The 19,556-nt window shown below is 41.2% G+C and overlaps 1 protein-coding gene across 6 annotated transcripts in view; it reads left to right on the top strand.

Moving 5' to 3' along the window:
- ABCC8 (ATP binding cassette subfamily C member 8) overlaps positions 1-19,556 on the top strand; it is a 2,552,355-nt gene that overhangs the window by 1,498,313 nt on the left and 1,034,486 nt on the right. The gene's annotated exons all lie outside the window — the stretch shown is intronic.

The following is a 19,556-nucleotide window of genomic DNA, read 5'->3' as shown; positions in this document are numbered from 1 at the left end:
CAGCCCTCATTCAGTTCCATATCTTAATACATTAGTTTCTATTGATATCCATTGTTTAAGAATTTTTCACTATTTTGTTTCTCTTTTTAGTTTCTGTATCTTATTTTTTGGATAGCCTGGTTCTTATTTTTTGGTTTTCTAGCCTGTTTCTTATTTTACATACATGTTATTTTACATACATGTTGCTATTTCTCTAGTACGCTCGACTTTGCTTATTATGCTCTTTTAGGTCATCCACCATCCTGACGAAGATTTCAAAAAGTGTAGCCTAACAATGTATTTTACCAGCAAGGGTTGATTTTTTTCCAGCAAGACTATTTTTAGTTAACTACATTTTTTTAGCTAACTTTAGCTAATCTCCGAACTTCACTATTGTAGGTTTAGAGTGATTCTACTAACCACGTATGAGCTGACTCAGGGTATCTAACCCATCAGATTGTAAGGTGTGATGTCAAGTTGTCGTGCCCAATCACAATAAAGGCTTTTTCACCCACACTTGATTGGCTACCACTGACACACCCCCAGGCACTCTTATAAAAGGAAATCCTCAGGATCACTCTTTCCATTAAGGAACTGTGCTTCGATGGTGATTGTACTTCTGGTACTTTTTACTTCAATAAAGTACGACCTTCTAGAATCTGAACTTTGACTACGTTGATTTTTTGCCACCACAGCGAGCAGAGCTCCTTAGCCGAGCCACATTTACATTGTTTTGCCTGTTTTTCTGTGTGTTTCATCTTTGATTTCTAGCTGCCACACTAGCGGTTCCTCTCACCAGGCGACCTGACCAGCCAGAACTACGACCTGTATACGAAGCCTTTCTAAAGGCTTTACTCAGCCTTCAACAACAAGCGCTCGGGTACGCACAGCCTTTCTCAAGGCTTTACCGGTAGCCCAGCTTATTCACTGACATCCCACCGTACCTTTATTAAGGCAGCCTACCTGGTCATCCATTTGTTCTTGGCTTCCCTAGGGTATTTTATTCATGGACATTTTTCCTCCTCTGCATAGGAGCTTGAATACCCAGGTCCCACAGACAATAATTTTCCTGCTGGACATAGGTAAAAAAGAGCGGAAAAATATGGTTCCATAAGTCCAAAGGAGCCTTATCTGACACTCTTGGTGATCCTTCCCCCAGGGACAGGGGGGAAATAACAGTCGAAGATGCCATCCACACGGCAGAGGTGGTCCACATAACCAGGGCGACAGAGATACATTCTTTGTTAGGCCTTTCCAGCGTTCCTGAAAAGAGGCACACCTGTCCACCTCTGGAGGCAGTTGGGGGGGAGACTATCGCTGTACCCAGAAGCCTCGCTAAATTTGACTCAAGACAAATGGGTACAGTCCATTATATCCAGGGGTTACAACATTCCGTTTCACTCTCCACCTCATCCGTCAAAGTTTATCCCAGACATTCCACCCAATCAAAGGGATCAAGCAACACTAGAAATTCAAACGTTGCTATAAAAAAAGAGTCATCCAAGAAGTTCCCGCAGACCAGCTAGGATCTGGAATTTACTTAAGGTTCATTTTAGTTACAAAAATGACAGGGGACTGGAGACCAATACTGGATCTCAGCAGACTAAACAAATCGGTAAAAAAGTCAAAGTTCTAGATGGTAACACTGCAGTCTATACTCCCGTTTCTGGGAAAAGACATTTGGATGTGCTCGTTAGATCTTCAGGATGCGTACTACCACATAAAGATGGACAGGTGTGCAAGAAGATTTCTATGCTTCTGGCTGGGAGCCAGTCATTACCAGTTCAGAGCTCTGCACTTTCGACTCACCACAGCCCCCAGGGTGCTTACCAGATGCATGGCAGTAGTCACAGCTCATCTGAGATGTCAGGGATTCCAGGTGTTTCCATACTTAGACAACTGGCTCCTTACTGCCACCACCAAGCAGCTACTAATCAAAGCAAGAGACTACACCATCCATCTCTTCTCAAAACTAGGCATTACTATAAATGCAGAAAAATCTGCCTTGTTGCCATCACAGCGTATTGCCGTCATTGGTGCAGGTTTAAATACAAACGACATGTTGGCAAAACTTCCTCAAGAAAGAAAAAAGTACAGGCAAGATTTGCCCTCAAAGTCCTAGGCTCTATGGCAGCGACGATAACACTACTTCATCTGGCATGACTTCACATGAGAATATTGCAGTGGCTACTCTTCGGTCAGTGGTCCATTCTAGAGTTACCCATGTCTCACGAGATCCTCATAACACACTGCTGCAAGAAGGACCTAATTCGGTGGGTCCAGTCCACTTAGGTAACAATGGGCAGACCATTTGTACTTCCCCAGTCTGTCACTACAGTAGCCACGGATGCGTCCCAGATAGGGTGGGGGGGGGCATTATCTGGGACAGATTGTCCAAGGGGTTTGGAAAGATCACAAGTACTATTTGCACATCATTGTCCTAGAGATGAGGGTGGTGCTTCTGGCATTGCAACATTTCAGAACTCTCTTCCCATGGGGACTACTGCAGTTCAGACAGACAATATGTTGGTGGTATGGTGCATCAACAAACAGGGAGGAACCAGATCCCACCCCCTATGTCGAGAGACCCAGAGAGTTTGACAATGAGCGATATCTTCTCAACGCTTTCTGACAGCAATGCACATCTCAGGGAAATCCAGTGTTATAGCAGACAGGCTAAGGAGAGCGATTCTCATGCCTCACGAGTGGTCCCTCAATCAGGAAGTTGCGAATCAAATTTTTCGCAAATGGGGCCAGCCTTGCTGCAACCTTTTTGCCACTCCCTTCAATACCAAATGCAGCAACTACTTTGCCCTAATTTCCCTTCCGGGAGAGTCACCAAGGAATGCACTTGTTCACAATTGGCCCCTGGGACTTCTTTATGCCTTTCCCCCTTTTCCCTTGATTTCAAAGGTTATCCAGAAAGCAAAGTTGTTGAGTTGCAGGTTAATTCTTATTGCGCCATACTGGTCTTGTCAGATTTGGTTTCTCTTTCTTTGGACCCACCTTCAAGAAGACCCATGGATCCTGGACCCAGTGCCGGATCTTCTGATGCATCAGTCAGGAACGCTCCACCCTGCCCTTTACAGCCTCAAGCTGACAACTTGGATTCTCCACTTCCAATCTTAGCCAGGCTTCCAGAATTATCCCCTGCAGTTCATCTCATTCTACTCTCCTCGCACAAGCAGGCGACTAGGAAACTTTATGCAAGGAAATGGAAAGGTTCTCTTGTTGGACTAAATAAAAACACATAGATCCCTTTACATCATCTATACCTGCAATTCTGCAATTTCTAACAGAAATTTTTAATCAAGGAGCAGCGGCAGCCACTGTTGAGTTCAATTAGCTGCTATTTCTAATTATCATGTGGGAGACTGTGGATCTAGTGTAATGTCCCATAGACTATGCAAAGCTTTCCTCAAGGGTACTTTTCTGTTAAAACCACCCTTCAGAGAACCTCCTCCTCCTTGGGACCTCAATCTAGTATTATCATGTTTGATCCTGCCTCCTTTCGAACCAGCATCATCTTGTTCATTAAAATTTTTATCTTGGAAAGCACTCTTCCTGACAGCAATTACTTCATCCAGGAGAGTATCAGATTTGCAAGCCTTGTCTATCCGTCCACCCTATTTGATCTTCCACAAGGATAGAATCTCCCTCAGAACAAATCCTTCCTTCTTACTGAAAGTTTGTTCTCAGCCGAGTTTCGGCTCCGAACCCAATCAGCAAGACTGAAGGTGAGATACTGGACAACAAACATGAAAAGTTATGGTGAGTACATAACTTCTTTTTTGGTATCCCAAAGCTGGATGAATCCATTTCTGGAATCAGTATTGCCAGGATAAACATTAGCAGCCTTAGATATGCAGAAGATACCAGTGTGATGGCAGACGAATGAAGAGCTGAACCATTTGATAAAGGTGAAAGTAGAAACGCAAAATTTGTGTTGCTTCACTTTAAAATATAAGATTATATAATTTAGCCTTATCATCTCTTTATAAATAAATGATAATGAAGTGAAAATAGTGACAGATTTTGATTTCTTGGGTTTAGAAATTTCTGCAGGTGCTGTCTGTACCCTTGAAATTAAATGATACTTCCTTCATGTCAAGAAAACTGTGGCAAAATGTGTTTAAAATATTAAGGTGTAAATATACCACATTTTCAGCAAAGGACCATACAATTTAAGTAATAATTTTCTCAGTAACATTATATGGCTGTGAAAGTTGGACCATAGGTAAGCTTGTGTACTCAAACATCAATGCCTTGAAGTGTGGTTTTGGAGAAAACTTTTCAGAATTCCATGGAGATTAGATAATCTATGCTTAAGGAAGTAACTATAGATTGTTCACCAGAAAATGTGATAATAAAAGTAAATCCAGAATGTTTTGGCCACATAATTTGAACAAAGCTTTCACTGGAAAAGGCACTGATGATGGGAAATACTGAATGCAAAGAAAGAAAAGAGGTGGCAAAGCTAACTGAACTAATGAATATGATGTTACAAGAACATAAAGAAACAGTGGGACAAGCAGCCCTGGTGAGTTAGAGTCCTTGAGATCACAAAGAGCAGGACTCATCTAAATAGCTAATTAACAGCAATAACATTACAGGTGCTGCCATTCAAAGTTGAGAGACAAAAACAAATGCAGAAACAGGAACTGCAAACATTATGGAATACTTGAACACAGTGCACTAAAGCAAACAGATATTTTGACTGATTAACAAAAATCTCATCAGTATGGTTGCCCTCAGTTATTTTGGGATGGATTAAATCTCAAAACATTCTTAACTACTAATGTAAGATCATGATTTGTACACAGACGAGCAAAGCACAAAGAAAACAATCTTTTCAGCTTCTGTCCATACTTTAATCCATTGTTTTTGTTTTGGTTCTGAATTAAACTAAGTATGAAAATAGTTAAAAACAAACACCGCTGAGCAAAACAATGGAGGATTGCAGTCTCATTTAAATCACAAGTAGCTCCTAAATCCAATAGCCAATGATGTAAATAATCCAAGTGCAGGCGAGGTATGTAAAAAGCAGGTTTATTAATAAAAAGAGGTGAGCGCTTTCGCATGAGCTTCTTCAGACCTATACAACTAAACTGTCTGTAAACATCAGTTTAAAAGCCAAAATGGCCAAAATCCTGTCCATTATTTAAAGGTACATGGCTCATTAAAAATATCATGTAAAAAAGTCATATATAAAATTCCTATACACCATCATAAAACAGTACAGCATTTCAAAACAAAGCCATTCATATTCATATCCATTATTGGAATAAATAAATCAAAAGTATGTGTGACAGATGGGGAGGAAAAATTTTAGTAACATAACTATCAAAACATTGACAGAGCATCTATGCATATAAAGGTTCAAAAGACCCTACTGGCCACAAAGTAAAAACTCTTCATAGCCTCTTAACATCTTTTGGACAATAACCTTCTTGATTTCAGCAAAGGTCAGGGGAACCCTTCCATTGAGACCTGGGGTGATATCTGCCCTAAACTTAATAATCCAATGGATTTCCCTGGTCTCTGTATAATTGTTAATGTCCCTCTCCTGTATGTCCTTGAGATCTGTTCCAAGATCCTGAACTTAAAACGATGCTCTTGACCTTTGTCATTAGTGTGTTTGGATAGTGCATTATGTGTAGTACCTCTCCTTGTGTGGTATACATGCTCACGAATCCTATCCCTCAGTGTCCTATTGGTCTTGCCTACATAGTAGGCTGGACAGACTGTGCAGCAGGCTAGGTAAACTACATCTCTGGACATACAATTGCCCTCGTCCTGATGTAGTAAATACCGAACCATATGGATATCGGAAGACAGGGTCGGTTTCTATATATGAACAAAAATTGCATTTGTCGCATGTGGTCATGTAGGGACCCAACAAAGCAGGTGGATCATTATGGACCCTTGGGTAGCAGAGCAAACTCTTTAAGTTCTTTTATTCCGTAGCGAATCTAGGTTAGTACCTGTAAGGCTCTTAATAGTTGGGTCAACTGATAAAACGTGCCAATGCTTAGAGAAAATATCTTTGAGTGTACCTATATCCCTGGTGTAAAAAATGGGAAATGCAATTCCATTGTCCATATTTGAACCGCCCTCTTGGCTATCCAAGCCATCACTGGCCTCTCCCGCGTATATTTCAACAGCACCATCTGAGAAATATGGTTTCGCTCTGTCTATCCTCAGATCTGCAATGCCCGCCATCCCTCTGGAGATATCTAAGTGGTCATAGCCACGTTCCCTCAATTTGCTGCTAAGGTCTCCTAATTCACTTGCCAGATGACTGTCTAGGGGTGTATATCTAGACATCCGCATTGATTGTCCCTTCACTATGTTCTTGTATACATAGCCAGGATGCATGCTCGAACGATGCAGCAGTGTATTCCTATAGCAGGTCTTGCAATAAACACCCGTGTTGACTATCCCACAGGGTAATTTATCAACAAAGACATCTAAAAAAGGAATAGTGGTCTTCGACCAATCCATAGTAAACTTCAGAAAGGTGACAGACATGTTGATCTGTGTAAAAAAGGACTCTAATTGTATTGTAGAGCTACTCCACACAAGGAAGAGATCATCCACAAAACGCCTATAGAATGGTACTGACTCCTGAAACAAACTATTCTGAAACAAGAAGCTATGTTCCCACTCTGCCATCACCAAGTTGGCGTAGCTATTGGCACAGGAAGTGCCCATAGCTACGCCATCCTTCTGCAGAAAAATCTTGTCATGGAAACAAAAGATTGGATTCTAAAATAATAGCCAACAACATAAGAATCAAATCAACATCATACTTCAGAGGAGGTCGGTTCTCCTCAGATATGCACCTACCATTGCTCTACCTTCCTCATTGGGTATAACCGTAAATAAGGACTGAACGTCCATGGTGACCCATATGAGGTCTTCAATTCCAGAACAAGTGTTGATATATTGGTAGAAATCCAACAAAAACTGTCTGGTATCCTTAAGAATGAACCTATTGGCATCAACCAATGGTCTGAGTTGTGCCTCAACAAAGTGACAGGGGTTCAGTTGACCACCCTCTCCCTGCAACTATGGGTCTAAGAGGTGGACGTAGTGAATCCTTATGGATCTTTGGGAGACCCTGAATGGTAGGTAATAAGGGATGAACCACATTGAAAAATTCATATAGAGAAGTATCAATAACACCATTATCAAAAAGACCAAATAATATGGAGCGTATGCTCTCAATGATGCTGTCCACCCTATCATTGGTAATAGGAACATAAAACTTGTCATCAGCCAACATTAGTAGCATATCATTATTATACCTGTCCATGTCAAAAACTACAATCCCACCTCCTTTGTCTGCGGGTCGGATAATAATCTCCCTGTTGTTACGTAGGGAGTCCAAGGCCCCACGTTGTATAAGGCTGAGGTTATATTTCCTTCTCCTGTTGCCAGATTCTGACCCATTCAACCTATATATCTCATCTTCTACCAGTTTGCTATATGCCGCAACCAGAGGGTGTATCGGAGGGAGGAATGTACTAGGTGTCCTAAACACAGTGGTATTAGCCTTCATCTCTGTGCTGTTGAAGAAAACCTTCAGGGACAAATTCCTGACAAAAAGCTTAAAGTCTCTTAATGTCTCTTCGTATCTACTATCTGAGGTTGGAATAAAAGTGAGACCCTTAGAGAGGACTTGTGACTCATGTTCAGTCAAAACATGACTAGACAAATTGAACACGAGTCCTAATGCTTCCCCTCCCACATTTTCTTGATTGTCCGGTTGGATGGACGATCCGGCGAAAGTTTCCTCTTGTACCTCCCCTTGGCATTCTGGAACGACTTCTCCTCGTTCGTAGGCACCCTGATGGGAAAAGGGTGTCTGCCATCCCTCTGGAGGGGAGAATGGTGAAAAGTGGAATCCAAGGGGGAAATGGGATCCCGTCCATCAGGATCTCTACTCGATGCATAGGAGGAAACTTTCCTCCTAACGACTGGTTCAAGAGGCGGGACAGTTGGTTCAGCCCTGCTGACTAAAGATTCAGCCCTTCTTACTGAATCAGCATTGGCATCCAAGTCGGTGGTAGCTGTCGGCTCCAGCACAGAGTCCGTTCCGATGGGTACAGCGTTGGCAACGGTACCTGCACGACCAACTTGGTCTGTGGGGATGGCTGGGCCAATGTTGCTGTTGGATTCCACTTTTCACCATTCTCCCCTCCAGAGGGATGGCAGACACCCTTTTCCCATCAGGGTGCCTACGAACGAGGAGAAGTCGTTCCAGAATGCCAAGGGGAGGTACAAGAGGAAACTTTCGCCGGATCGTCCATCCAACCGGACAATCAAGAAAATGTGGGAGGGGAAGCATTAGGACTCGTGTTCAATTTGTCTAGTCATGTTTTGACTGAACATGAGTCACAAGTCCTCTCTAAGGGTCTCACTTTTATTCCAACCTCAGATAGTAGATACGAAGAGACATTAAGAGACTTTAAGCTTTTTGTCAGGAATTTGTCCCTGAAGGTTTTCTTCAACAGCACAGAGATGAAGGCTAATACCACTGTGTTTAGGACACCTAGTACATTCCTCCCTCCGATACACCCTCTGGTTGCATATAGCAAACTGGTAGAAGATGAGATATATAGGTTGAATGGGTCAGAATCTGGCAACAGGAGAAGGAAATATAACCTCAGCCTTATACAACGTAGGGCCTTGGACTCCCTACGTAACAACAGGGAGATTATTATCCCACCCGCAGACAAAGGAGGTGGGATTGTAGTTTTTGACATGGACAGGTATAATAATGATATGCTACTAATGTTGGCTGATGACAAGTTTTATGTTCCTATTACCAATGATAGGGTGGACAGCATCATTGAGAGCATACGCTCCATATTATTTGGTCTTTTGATAATGGTGTTATTGATACTTCTCTATATGAATTTTTCAATGTGGTTCATCCCCTATTACCTACCATTCAGGGTCTCCCAAAGATCCATAAGGATTCACTACGTCCACCTCTTAGACCCATAGTTGCAGGGAGAGGGTGGTCAACTGAACCCCTGTCACTTTTTGTTGAGGCACAACTCAGACCATTGGTTGATGCCAATAGGTTCATTCTTAAGGATACCAGACAGTTTTGTTGGATTTCTACCAATATATCAACACTTGTTCTGGAATTGAAGACCTCATATGGGTCACCATGGACGCTCAGTCCTTATTTACGGTTATACCCAATGAGGAAGGTAGAGCAATGGTAGGTGCATATCTGAGGAGAACCGACCTCCTCTGAAGTATGATGTTGATTTGATTCTTATGTTGTTGGCTATTATTTTAGAATCCAATCTTTTTGTTTCCATGACAAGATTTTTCTGTAGAAGGATGGCGTAGCTATGGGCACTTCCTGTGCCAATAGCTACGCCAACTTGGTGATGGCAGAGTGGGAACATAGCTTCTTGTTTCAGAATAGTTTGTTTCAGGAGTCAGTACCATTCTATAGGCGTTTTGTGGATGATCTCTTCCTTGTGTGGAGTGGCTCTACAATACAATTAGAGTCCTTTTACACAGATCAACATGTCTGTCACCTTTCTGAAGTTTACTATGGATTGGTCAAGACCACTATTCCTTTTTAGATGTCTTTGTTGATAAATTACCCTGTGGGATAGTCAACACGGGCGTTTATCGCATGACCTGCTATAGGCATACACTGCTGCATCGCTCGAGCATGCATCCTGGCTATGTATACAAGAACATAGTGAAGGGACAATCAATGCGGATGTCTAGATATACACCCCTAGACAGTCATCTGGCAAGTGAATTAGGAGACCTTAGCAGCAAATTGAGGGAACGTGGCTATGACCACTTAGATATCTCCAGAGGGATGGCGGGCATTGCAGATCTGAGGATAGACAGAGCGAAACCATATTTCTCAGATGGTGCTGTTGAAATATACGCTGGAGAGGCCAGTGATGGCTTGGATAGCCAAGAGGGCGGTTCAAATATGGACAATGGAATTGCATTTCCCATTTTTACACCAGGGATGTAGGTACACTTAAAGATATTTTCTCTAAGCATTGGCACGTTTTATCAGTTGACCCAACTATTAAGAGCCTTACAGGTACTGACCTAGATTCGCTTACGGAATAAAAAGAACTTAAAGAGTTTGCTCTGCTACCCAAGGGTCCATAATGATCCACCTGCTTTGTTGGGTCCCTACATGACCACATGCGACAAATGCAATTTTGTTCATATATAGAAACCGACCCTGTCTTCCGATATCCATATGGTTCGGTATTTACTACATCAGGACGAGCGGCAATGGTATGTCCAGAGATGTAGTTTACCTAGCCTGCTGCACAGTCTGTCCAGCCTACTATGTAGGCAAGACCAATAGCACACTGAGCGATAGGATTCGTGTGCATGTATACCACACAAGGAGAGGTACTACACATAATGCACTATCCAAACACACTAATGACAAAGGTCAAGAGCATCGCTTTAAGTTCAGGATCTTGGAACAGATCTCAAGGACATACAGGAGAGGGGACATTAACAATTATACAGAGACCAGGGAAATCCATTGGATTATTAAGTTTAGGGCAGATATCACCCCAGGTCTCAATGGAAGGGTTCCCCTGACCTTTGCTGAAATCAAGAAGGTTATTGTCCAAAAGATGTTAAGAGGCTATGAAGATTTTTTACTTTGTGGCCAGTAGGGTCTTTTTGAACCTTTATATGCATAGATGCTCTGTCAATGTTTTGATAGTTATGTTACTAAAATCCCCCCCCCCCCATCTGTCACACATACTTTTGATTTATTTATTCCAATAATGGATATGAATATGAATGGCTTTGTTTTGAAATGCTGTACTGTTTTATGATGGTGTATAGGAATTTTATATATGACTTTTTTACATGATATTTTTAATGAGCCATGTACCTTTAAATAATGGACAGGATTTTGGCCATTTTGGCTTTTAAACTGATGTTTACAGACAGTTTAGTTGTATAGGTCTGAAGAAGCTCATGAAAGCGCCACCTCTTTTATTAATAAACCTGCTTTTTACATACCTCGCCTGCACTTGGATTATTTACATCATTGGCTATTGGATTTAGGAGCTACTTGTGATTTAAATGAGACTGCAATCCTCCATTGTTTTGCTCAGCGGTGTTTGTTTTTAACTATTTATCTTTGAGCTTGTTGTTCCGTTGGGCATTCACTCCACTGGTCCTCTTTATTCATTATAAGTATGAAAATAGACATATCGGCCTTAATGCTTATAGCGAAATGTAAAACACTACTTTACATTATATTTGTAAAACATGCTAAGCTGTTGTAATTATTGCCTTAAAATAAAATAAGTACAGCGCATATTAACTTATTTATTCTTTTCTTAAATTGGTGGTAAGACTGGTCAAAGAACCATTTTCAGCCATTATCCAGACACAAGGTAGTAAGGAGAATGATTAAAGTTATAATTTGTCATATAATGTTTGACATACAGTTGATAGACGTTGAATACATGTAGCATGGCATAAAATAACATAGTCAGTTAAGCACTTGACATAAATTAGTTTCATATACAGCAGCTTCCAGTGCTATACAGATAAACCTGGCACAGTTTTACAGTATATTAGCTGATTAGCAGAATGTACATATTAACGATGATTTACCATGGTAATGGCCTGTAGTCCATGAGTGTGAGTCATCATCGGGGGAGGGTGGAGGCAAGCCCTCCCCATTTAAAGGAAGTGTAGCTGTTCTTGCCTGCAGAATCTGTCAGTGGTAGGGATCAATCTGCTGATAACTGTTTAGAGGATTTTATACATTCTTTGTTTGAAGAGGGTAGAGTTAGGCTGTTTGACTTAGCTTCAGAGAGAAACTTTGCTGCCTCTAAACCTTTGGGTCCTGGAGTGGGAACAGGTACTGATGTTGACCAGGTAGTGCAGTTACCTTTATCCAACTTGTATAGGGGGTCTGAGGAGGTCATGGGTTCAGAGAGGGAGGTCCCACTCCAGTCAGATGAGTGCGTTCCCCGTTTCTTGTCCCCCATAGCTATCCTTGGCTTCACATATCCTAAATCACCTGGCTCTCATATCACAGCACATCTTCCCTATAAGGTAAAAGGTAAAATTATATAAAGGGGTGTTTGTAGATATCGTCAATCTACTAGATAATAAGGGTATAAAATGCATACTCAACGCTGATAACACATCCAACAAAGACTTGATGGCAGCTTTAGTGGCCATTGGGAAGAAGGCATCAGCAAGGCCACCTGTGAAGAACTGGGATACTTGGACTCTGGCTTTTGTGGTATTTATGGGCATAATTACTGAGAAGGATCCTACCCAAGCACTTCCTTTATTAGCTTACTTTGTAGCCATAAGGGAAGCCCACCATGTGAAAGGGGGTTTTGAGTGGTTGAAATATGATCAGCACTTCAGGAAGCTGAAAGCCCTCAATAGTTCCCTCAGGTGGGAGTCAAGGTACTCTGACATATGGTTCAGTGCCATGATGGACAAGAAGGTACCTATGGGCATTGACAGAGAGACTGCTAATACAAATGATTCAAGGGTTTCCTGGACATTCAATCAGGGAAAATGTGTCCGGTCCACTTGAAAATATAACCACTTGTGTTCAGATGAGTGATGGGTAATTCTTTTCCCATAATGTTAGGGCTTGTTGCCTAAGGACAGGTGGAATTTTTCTACATCTCAGACAGGTGGAGAAATTGGTAATGAATGCAACTCTTCCATTTGTGTCAAGCCACCTTTTTGTGGACATGGGGAGGGTGTGTGTGCTTTGGGAGGGTACCTGAACATGTCACAGCAGGCTTATTCCCCACTTGGCTAGATAAGTTATCCTATTTGCTGTCAGATTACCTGGATCAAAAGGCAGCAGTCAACCTTATTAAAGCTTTTACCATAGGCTTTCCAGTCCACTCCACAGCCCTGTTAGAGTCCATGTTAGTCAACAGTTTGTCATCCCTCAAAGGACATGAACACATTTCTGGTAGGTTAATAGAGAAAGAGCGATGAGCTGGAGGGATAATTGGCCACTTCTCATCCCCTCTGTGGTTTTTATTTAAAATTTCCCCTATCAGCCTGGTTCCCAAGAAACAGGAAGTTGAGTTCAGATCGATTCATAACTTAGCTCACCCAGTGTGTGTGTGTGGGGGGGGGGGGCAGCCAATGATTTTATTGGCACACAACATCTTAACCAAAAGCAGACCAGATAAAAAAACAAGAAACAACCAAGAGAACACGACAACCAGTTTATTGTATCCACTTCAAGTTAAGCACTTTCGTCCTGTTACAGGTTACAAGGACTTCATCAGAACTCTGATGAAGTCCTTGTAACCTGTAACAGGACGAAAGTGCTTAAGTTGAAGTGGATACAATAAAATGATTTTATTGACACAATGCTGACCAAAGTACACTACTACTCTTTGGATCAGGCGGTAGAGGTCATTATAGGCTATACGGATCCCTGTCTCTGTAAGATTAATATGCAGTCTACTTTCTGTCTTCTCCCTGTGAGACAAGAGGATTGGCCTTATTTAGGTTTTCAGTTCAATGTTAAGATATTTTTGACACTGCAGTGCCAATGGAGTGTGCTGTGATTTGTGCAACATTTGAAATATTTAACACAGCTTTACATTGTTGTTAGCAAGAATGGGCCCCCTGCCAGTCAGCAGTATACTACCTAGATGATTTGTTGATAGTGGGGGAGGGTTAGGATGGTGCTTTGGAAGGGATGTTCATTTTCAAGCAGCTTTGCAGAGAGTTGTGGATACCCTTGGCTGAGGAAAAGCCAGAGGGACTCAGCCTAGTCCTGACTTTCTTGGGCTTAGATATAGACACCACTGATAACTCCTTCAAGCTTCCTCTGCCCAAACTTCAAGAAGTCCGGCAGTTACTTTGGAGATTTTTGTCTTCCAGCAAAGTACAGGTAGGAGACATTATGCAATAACATAGTGTGATGAATTTTGCTTGTAGGGTGGTTTCAACAGGCAGAACCTTTCTTTGGTCCGTCTGATTGTTGAAAGAAATAGGCCCAAGCACTATCTGGTGAGGTTGACCAAACAGGTTAAAGAGGACTTTTGGTTATGTTTTACATTCATACTGAGCCAGTTTAATGGAGTTTCTTTTGGCAGTCCCCTTGGAATACAGCCACCATCCTTGAGCTTTTTACTGCTGTGGCTAGGGGATCTCGCATGGGGCTTATTTTTTGGGTAGCTGTTTGCTAATAGGTGACTGGAAAGTTGGTCCATGGAGAGTAGGAGGGACATCATGTTTCTAGAAATTGTTTCCATTTGGGAGGCATTGTTAGTATGGAGAGAGAGAGATTACATGACACGAGGAAAATGTTTCGTTCAGTTAACATTGGAGTGGTTCACAGTCTCAAAAAACATTCTTTCAGGTCCAGGTGGATCCACTCAGTCATCAGGCTTTTAGGTTTGCTGAGTTTACAGATTAATTTGTCATTTTCATGTGCCCATGCCTCTGGTCATCTTAATCCTATAGCTGACAGTCATTCCCAATTCATTTTGTCAGGTTTCACCTCTTGGCCAAGCATTCAGATCCAAAGGGTTCCACAGTTCCTTCTGAAGTCATGTTAATTGGAGAAGGCTAGCATTATCAGTTTTGGGAAAATTCTTGGGCCAGCAACACTAGAGAAAGCTTACTCATCATCTCTCCAGGTTTTCCAGACTTTACAGGCCTTTGATCTGTGGTCCCAGGCCATGGGTTGTACAGATTTTGCTACAATTTTTAATGGCTATCTCCACAGTGGGGAATTCAACTAAAACTCTCAGAGTACACCTGAGACCTTCGGGATGGTTGGAACATTTTTTGGGCCTTCAGGCTATGTCAGGGCATTGGGTTATGGGAGGATACTTACGGCCTAAACATGTATGGACATTCCCAGAATTCTGGAAAACCTATTGGGAGACAACTGCTTCTTCTTGGTATTCAAGGTCTTTACAGGACCATTGGTGAATTTCACGTGTTTATTTCTGTAGTTACTTTGTTCACCTCTTTGTATGCTGGCATGTTCCCGGCCAATGAACTTCTCCTTTTCTTTTGTTGGGAGTATCTTGTCATCCACAGGGAGTTTGTAATGATTTGGTTAAAGAAATCCAAGACTGATCAGGGTGGTAAAAGTCAGCAGGTGCAACTAGACAAGACATTGTGTTAGTTTGCTATTTAATATTATGCCTGTAGAGAAAAGTTTGGGCTTGGTCTTCTTATGGGCCTCAGGCAGGCATTTTAATCTATCAGAGATTAACACATTTCTTTGTCAGGCCATGGCAGGGAAAGAAATTCACCCACAAGGATACTCCTGTCATTCCTTTTGTATAGGTCACACCTCAGATTTGGCCATGGAAGGGCAATCTGTGCAGGATGTTCAAAGAACCAGAAGGTGGGTCTCTGATGCCTTTTTGTCATACATCAGGCATTCATTTTTATTTCTGTAGCAGGGAAGGAGGTTATTTGGCTCTTGGTCCATTCCTTTATTCAGAGAGCATCCATCCAAGCCTTAGCACACCTGGCTGGTCACACAAGTTCTTTTGATAGCAACTGATGGACAGTTCATTCATTAGGTTTCTCTGGTCTTAGTTGGTTTCAGTTTTGGGAAATATGGAATAAGTTTGCAATGAAAGAAGCCTTGCCCAGCATTGTGATAATTCACCTCAGGAGAAATGATCTGGGTCAAGCCCATAAGAAGATATTATTGGTCAGAATCTTGTATTATATAGACCACTTGTGGCAGCTATATCTGAAGGTATCTTTCTTTTGGTCCAACATCATCCCTAGACTGTACTGGAAAGGCACTAGATCACCTAGTGCCATTGAGAGAGTGAGGTGTTTTATCAACCATAGAGTCAAGTGAGCTGCTAGCCAAATTGGTTTTCAGGTGACTAAGCAGAGTGATATTGACAGACTGGAGCCTGATTTCTATGATTTGGGCATTGTTCATTTAAATAACATGGGTTTTGATTTGTTTAATTTGGATATGGTTGCTGTTATTCAAAAGTTTTTCAAAATTTATTGATATGCTGCATATGAATTACTTATGGCATCACTACTGGTTGTCCTTGTTTGTTATATAACAAAATATTGCAAAGTCAGTCTGGTGTGTTTTATGACTCAGCTCAGTAGACTACAACTTGCCACAGTAATGGTCTGTTGTCCGTGAGCACGCATCATCATAGGGGGACGAGTGCAGATGAGCATTCTGTATGTAAGGGAAGTACAGCTATTCTTGCCTACAGACTCCATCAGCAGGCACGTTGTCCCTCCCTACCAACCCTTCACGCATGGCCAGGCGGTGCTCTTACTGCTTCACCTCCTTGTGTTCCCCCTATTCTTGTTCAGCGGCCTCAACTCTCCTCAAGTTGGACCCAGATTTTAACAGTGGCCAAGTCAAGGGGTATGTGGCTTGTAAGTATGAGTTAAATGGGTTTGCCACCAGGTTTGAGGTAGCAGAAATACACATCCAGTTTTCTTTGAAGTGGCAGCTGGAACAGGCGGGTATATACCAACTGGCTTGAGGTAATGGTTTGATGGCATTTGTTGACATGTTTTAAATGAATTATTGTGGCATCACTACTGGTTGTCCTTGACTGTTATATAATAAAAGGTTGCAAAGTCAGTCTGGTATGTTTTGTGACTCAGCTCAGCTGACAACAATAAATAAATTCAGCTGGATATAGAGTATATGAATCTGGTGTGTTCATAAGTATAACTTGATAAATCAACAATGTCGTTCTTATCTTGTGTACCTTATAGATATATTTTAGACAGTTCTATTTTTTTTCCATTCTTTGCTCACAGGACAGGTTTGCCTGGAGTACTTTAGAAAAGCTTTTTTCATCAATTCTTTTGATGAAAATGGTCTACATGGTATAATCAGGCAGAGAATGAAAATCATAGTGAAAAGATCTTTCAATGCAATAATATATTATTTGATCACACATATTGATCCCAATGCACAGTACAGAAGATAATGATAAGATTTCTGATCTTAATTAGACTGCATTGCATTGTTGACATGAGTGTTGTGAAAATTCACTCTTGAGGTAAAATTTCTTGACATCTATTTCTTGAAGACAGAATAACAAGGTTATGACTGGAGACCTGATAAAATATTTTGTGAAATTATGGGGAGACCTAACTTCTCATATGAATTACTACCACTATTACAAAAAAAAAAATTCTAATGTTTTTCTCTCCTGATCTCACTTTGTACCCCTATAAATACAGCACATGCTTCACTGACAATGCAACCAGTTTATTAAATATCAAATAACCTATCTGTGATATAGAGGGAACCATCAGTAAACAAACATTGTTTGATAACCCAAAACATAGGAACAATAAGTAACCACTTTGAGGCCTCAGTATACCAAACAGAATTTGACCAGGCAGCATGCCAGACTGCCCACCCTGATCACCTATCCAGTCCTTATCAAGTGGCTTGCCCTCTGTGCCCATTCTCCATAACCATGACCAACTGAACAAGCCCAGTTTTATTGACAGCTGGGTATTTGATTATTATGCGGTTAACTGCTGCCTTATTATACACCAGCAGACCACCATTCATCTAGATAAGCAGTAAAACCATGGTTATAATACCGAGCAATTCACTGTCAATTTTTTATATACGTGTGTTTTTATAATAATTATAGAACATATATGTATAAATAAATATCCATATACTCTGAAGCTACATTATTTACCAAAAATATTTAATAACCCATTATATGTATACAAGTCGTCATTTCCACATATCTGGCAACTAATCTCTTACCCACAAACCAGGACATTCCTGAATAATAAGGAATCCCTACAAAATATTAGTAATAAAAAAAAAGTAAATGGCACAAAGGGAAGTAAACTACCCTGGATTTCTAGAGTAATGAGCACCACACTCCCCAGTTATGCCTATTCATAAAATGCCCTAACTAATCCCCACCTTTCTGGTTTTATAAAGAATAGAACAAAATTAGAATTAAATGAAGATTAGGCTGGGTGACCAGAAATACATTAAACTTAAGCAAACTACCATGTACAAGATATAATCTATGGAAAGGTGGGAAGCTGTTAGCAACATTGAGCAGCACTTGCTAACACAAATGTCTTCATGCACTCCTCTGTTAACACCCCTTTCCTTGTGCTGGCAGAAAATTCTTCTTGCCCTGTTATTTTTTTTTTAAACAGCAACCTTATGCTTCAGAACATTGGCTCATAGTATACCCATAGAGCAAAGGCCAAGAATGACCAATAATACTAAACCCGTCTGACCCAAGGTTAAGCTAGTCCAGCTGACGAGGGACACTGCCCTAAAAGATATCCCAGAAGGATGACCAAGAAAGCCACATATGATGTGCCAGTGCCCAAGACAAAACTTACCTTCAGAATTATATCTTAAATCCATGACCAGTAACCAGCCACCATGGGGCAGAAGAAACAACCAAGGGGCACCCCTGCAAAAAACAGACTGAAGGCAAAATAAGTAACACACCACCAAAAATCAGAAAAACAGGAAGCTCTGGCTAAGACAAACCCAGATTAGAACAAAAAGCACTCTAGAATTGAGCAAAGCATACACATGAAAAATTAAACAACATTGCTACTTATGCAGCTAATGGACAATTTTTACACACACAAAAAGGCTTCTGCAGTCACACAGCTTAGCACAAGCTCACACACAGGAAAATATCGAACATCGCAGTCCTATCAGTACAAACAGAAAGCAAGCCCCACAATATGAATGCCCAGCCTAATGTCTTGTCCCATCATGCTTCCTACCAGTACTTAACCATTCCTACTCCTCTATGTTTTTTATGTCTCCCTCTCTTTTGTATAGGCCTTTCCAAACTATTGATCTGGGGGAAAAGATGGCCCAGATAAGACCAGAGAGATGATGACTGCAGTGTTTCCACTCTAGCTCCAAAAACCTAGACCACAACAAATTTCCTTAATTCAAATTTAAATGCAAAGGGAAACAGCTATAACACTATTCCGAAATAACTTAATACTTAATACATCAAATTTAATAATAAAGAATTCTGCTTGCAGAAAAGCTGTAAAATTGAGTCTATATTAAAAACTCGAACAATTAAACGCTGACACGTCTTCATCGAACCGCAAAAATATCGATCGTCCCAAAGCGCGAAATCTAAAACATTGAATCGTCATGGTTGGCCCTTCTGCGGTATAGCTTCATAAGGTAAGTGTGCGATAGTTACGGACCTTAGGGTTAGGGTGCGGGGTTAAGGTAAGTGCATAGATGGTAATGTATGTTAGAGTTAGTGTAGGGTTAGAAGTAGGGTTTTATTAAGTGCATGTGTGTGGATTATTTAGTTTGTTTGGGTATAGCTTTTTAAGGTAAGTATGCGATAGTGACGGACCTTAGGGTTAGGGTGCGGGTTAAGTTAAGTGCATACATGGTGGTATATGCAAGATTTAGTGTAGGGTTAGAAGTAGGGTTTTGGTTAGTGCATGTATGTGGTTTATTTAGTTTGTTTGTGTAGGTAGTATGTAGCGGGCGGTGGGATGGGACAACTATGACATGTCGAGTTTTTGAA

The sequence above is a fragment of the Protopterus annectens genome, chromosome 9.part0 (assembly GCF_019279795.1).
Source record: "Protopterus annectens isolate FY-2018-M chromosome 9.part0, PAN1.0, whole genome shotgun sequence".
Taxonomy (NCBI): domain Eukaryota; kingdom Metazoa; phylum Chordata; order Ceratodontiformes; family Protopteridae; genus Protopterus; species Protopterus annectens.
The sequence above is the reverse complement of the archived record's forward strand: the minus strand, read 5'-3'. Positions and strand labels throughout refer to the sequence as shown.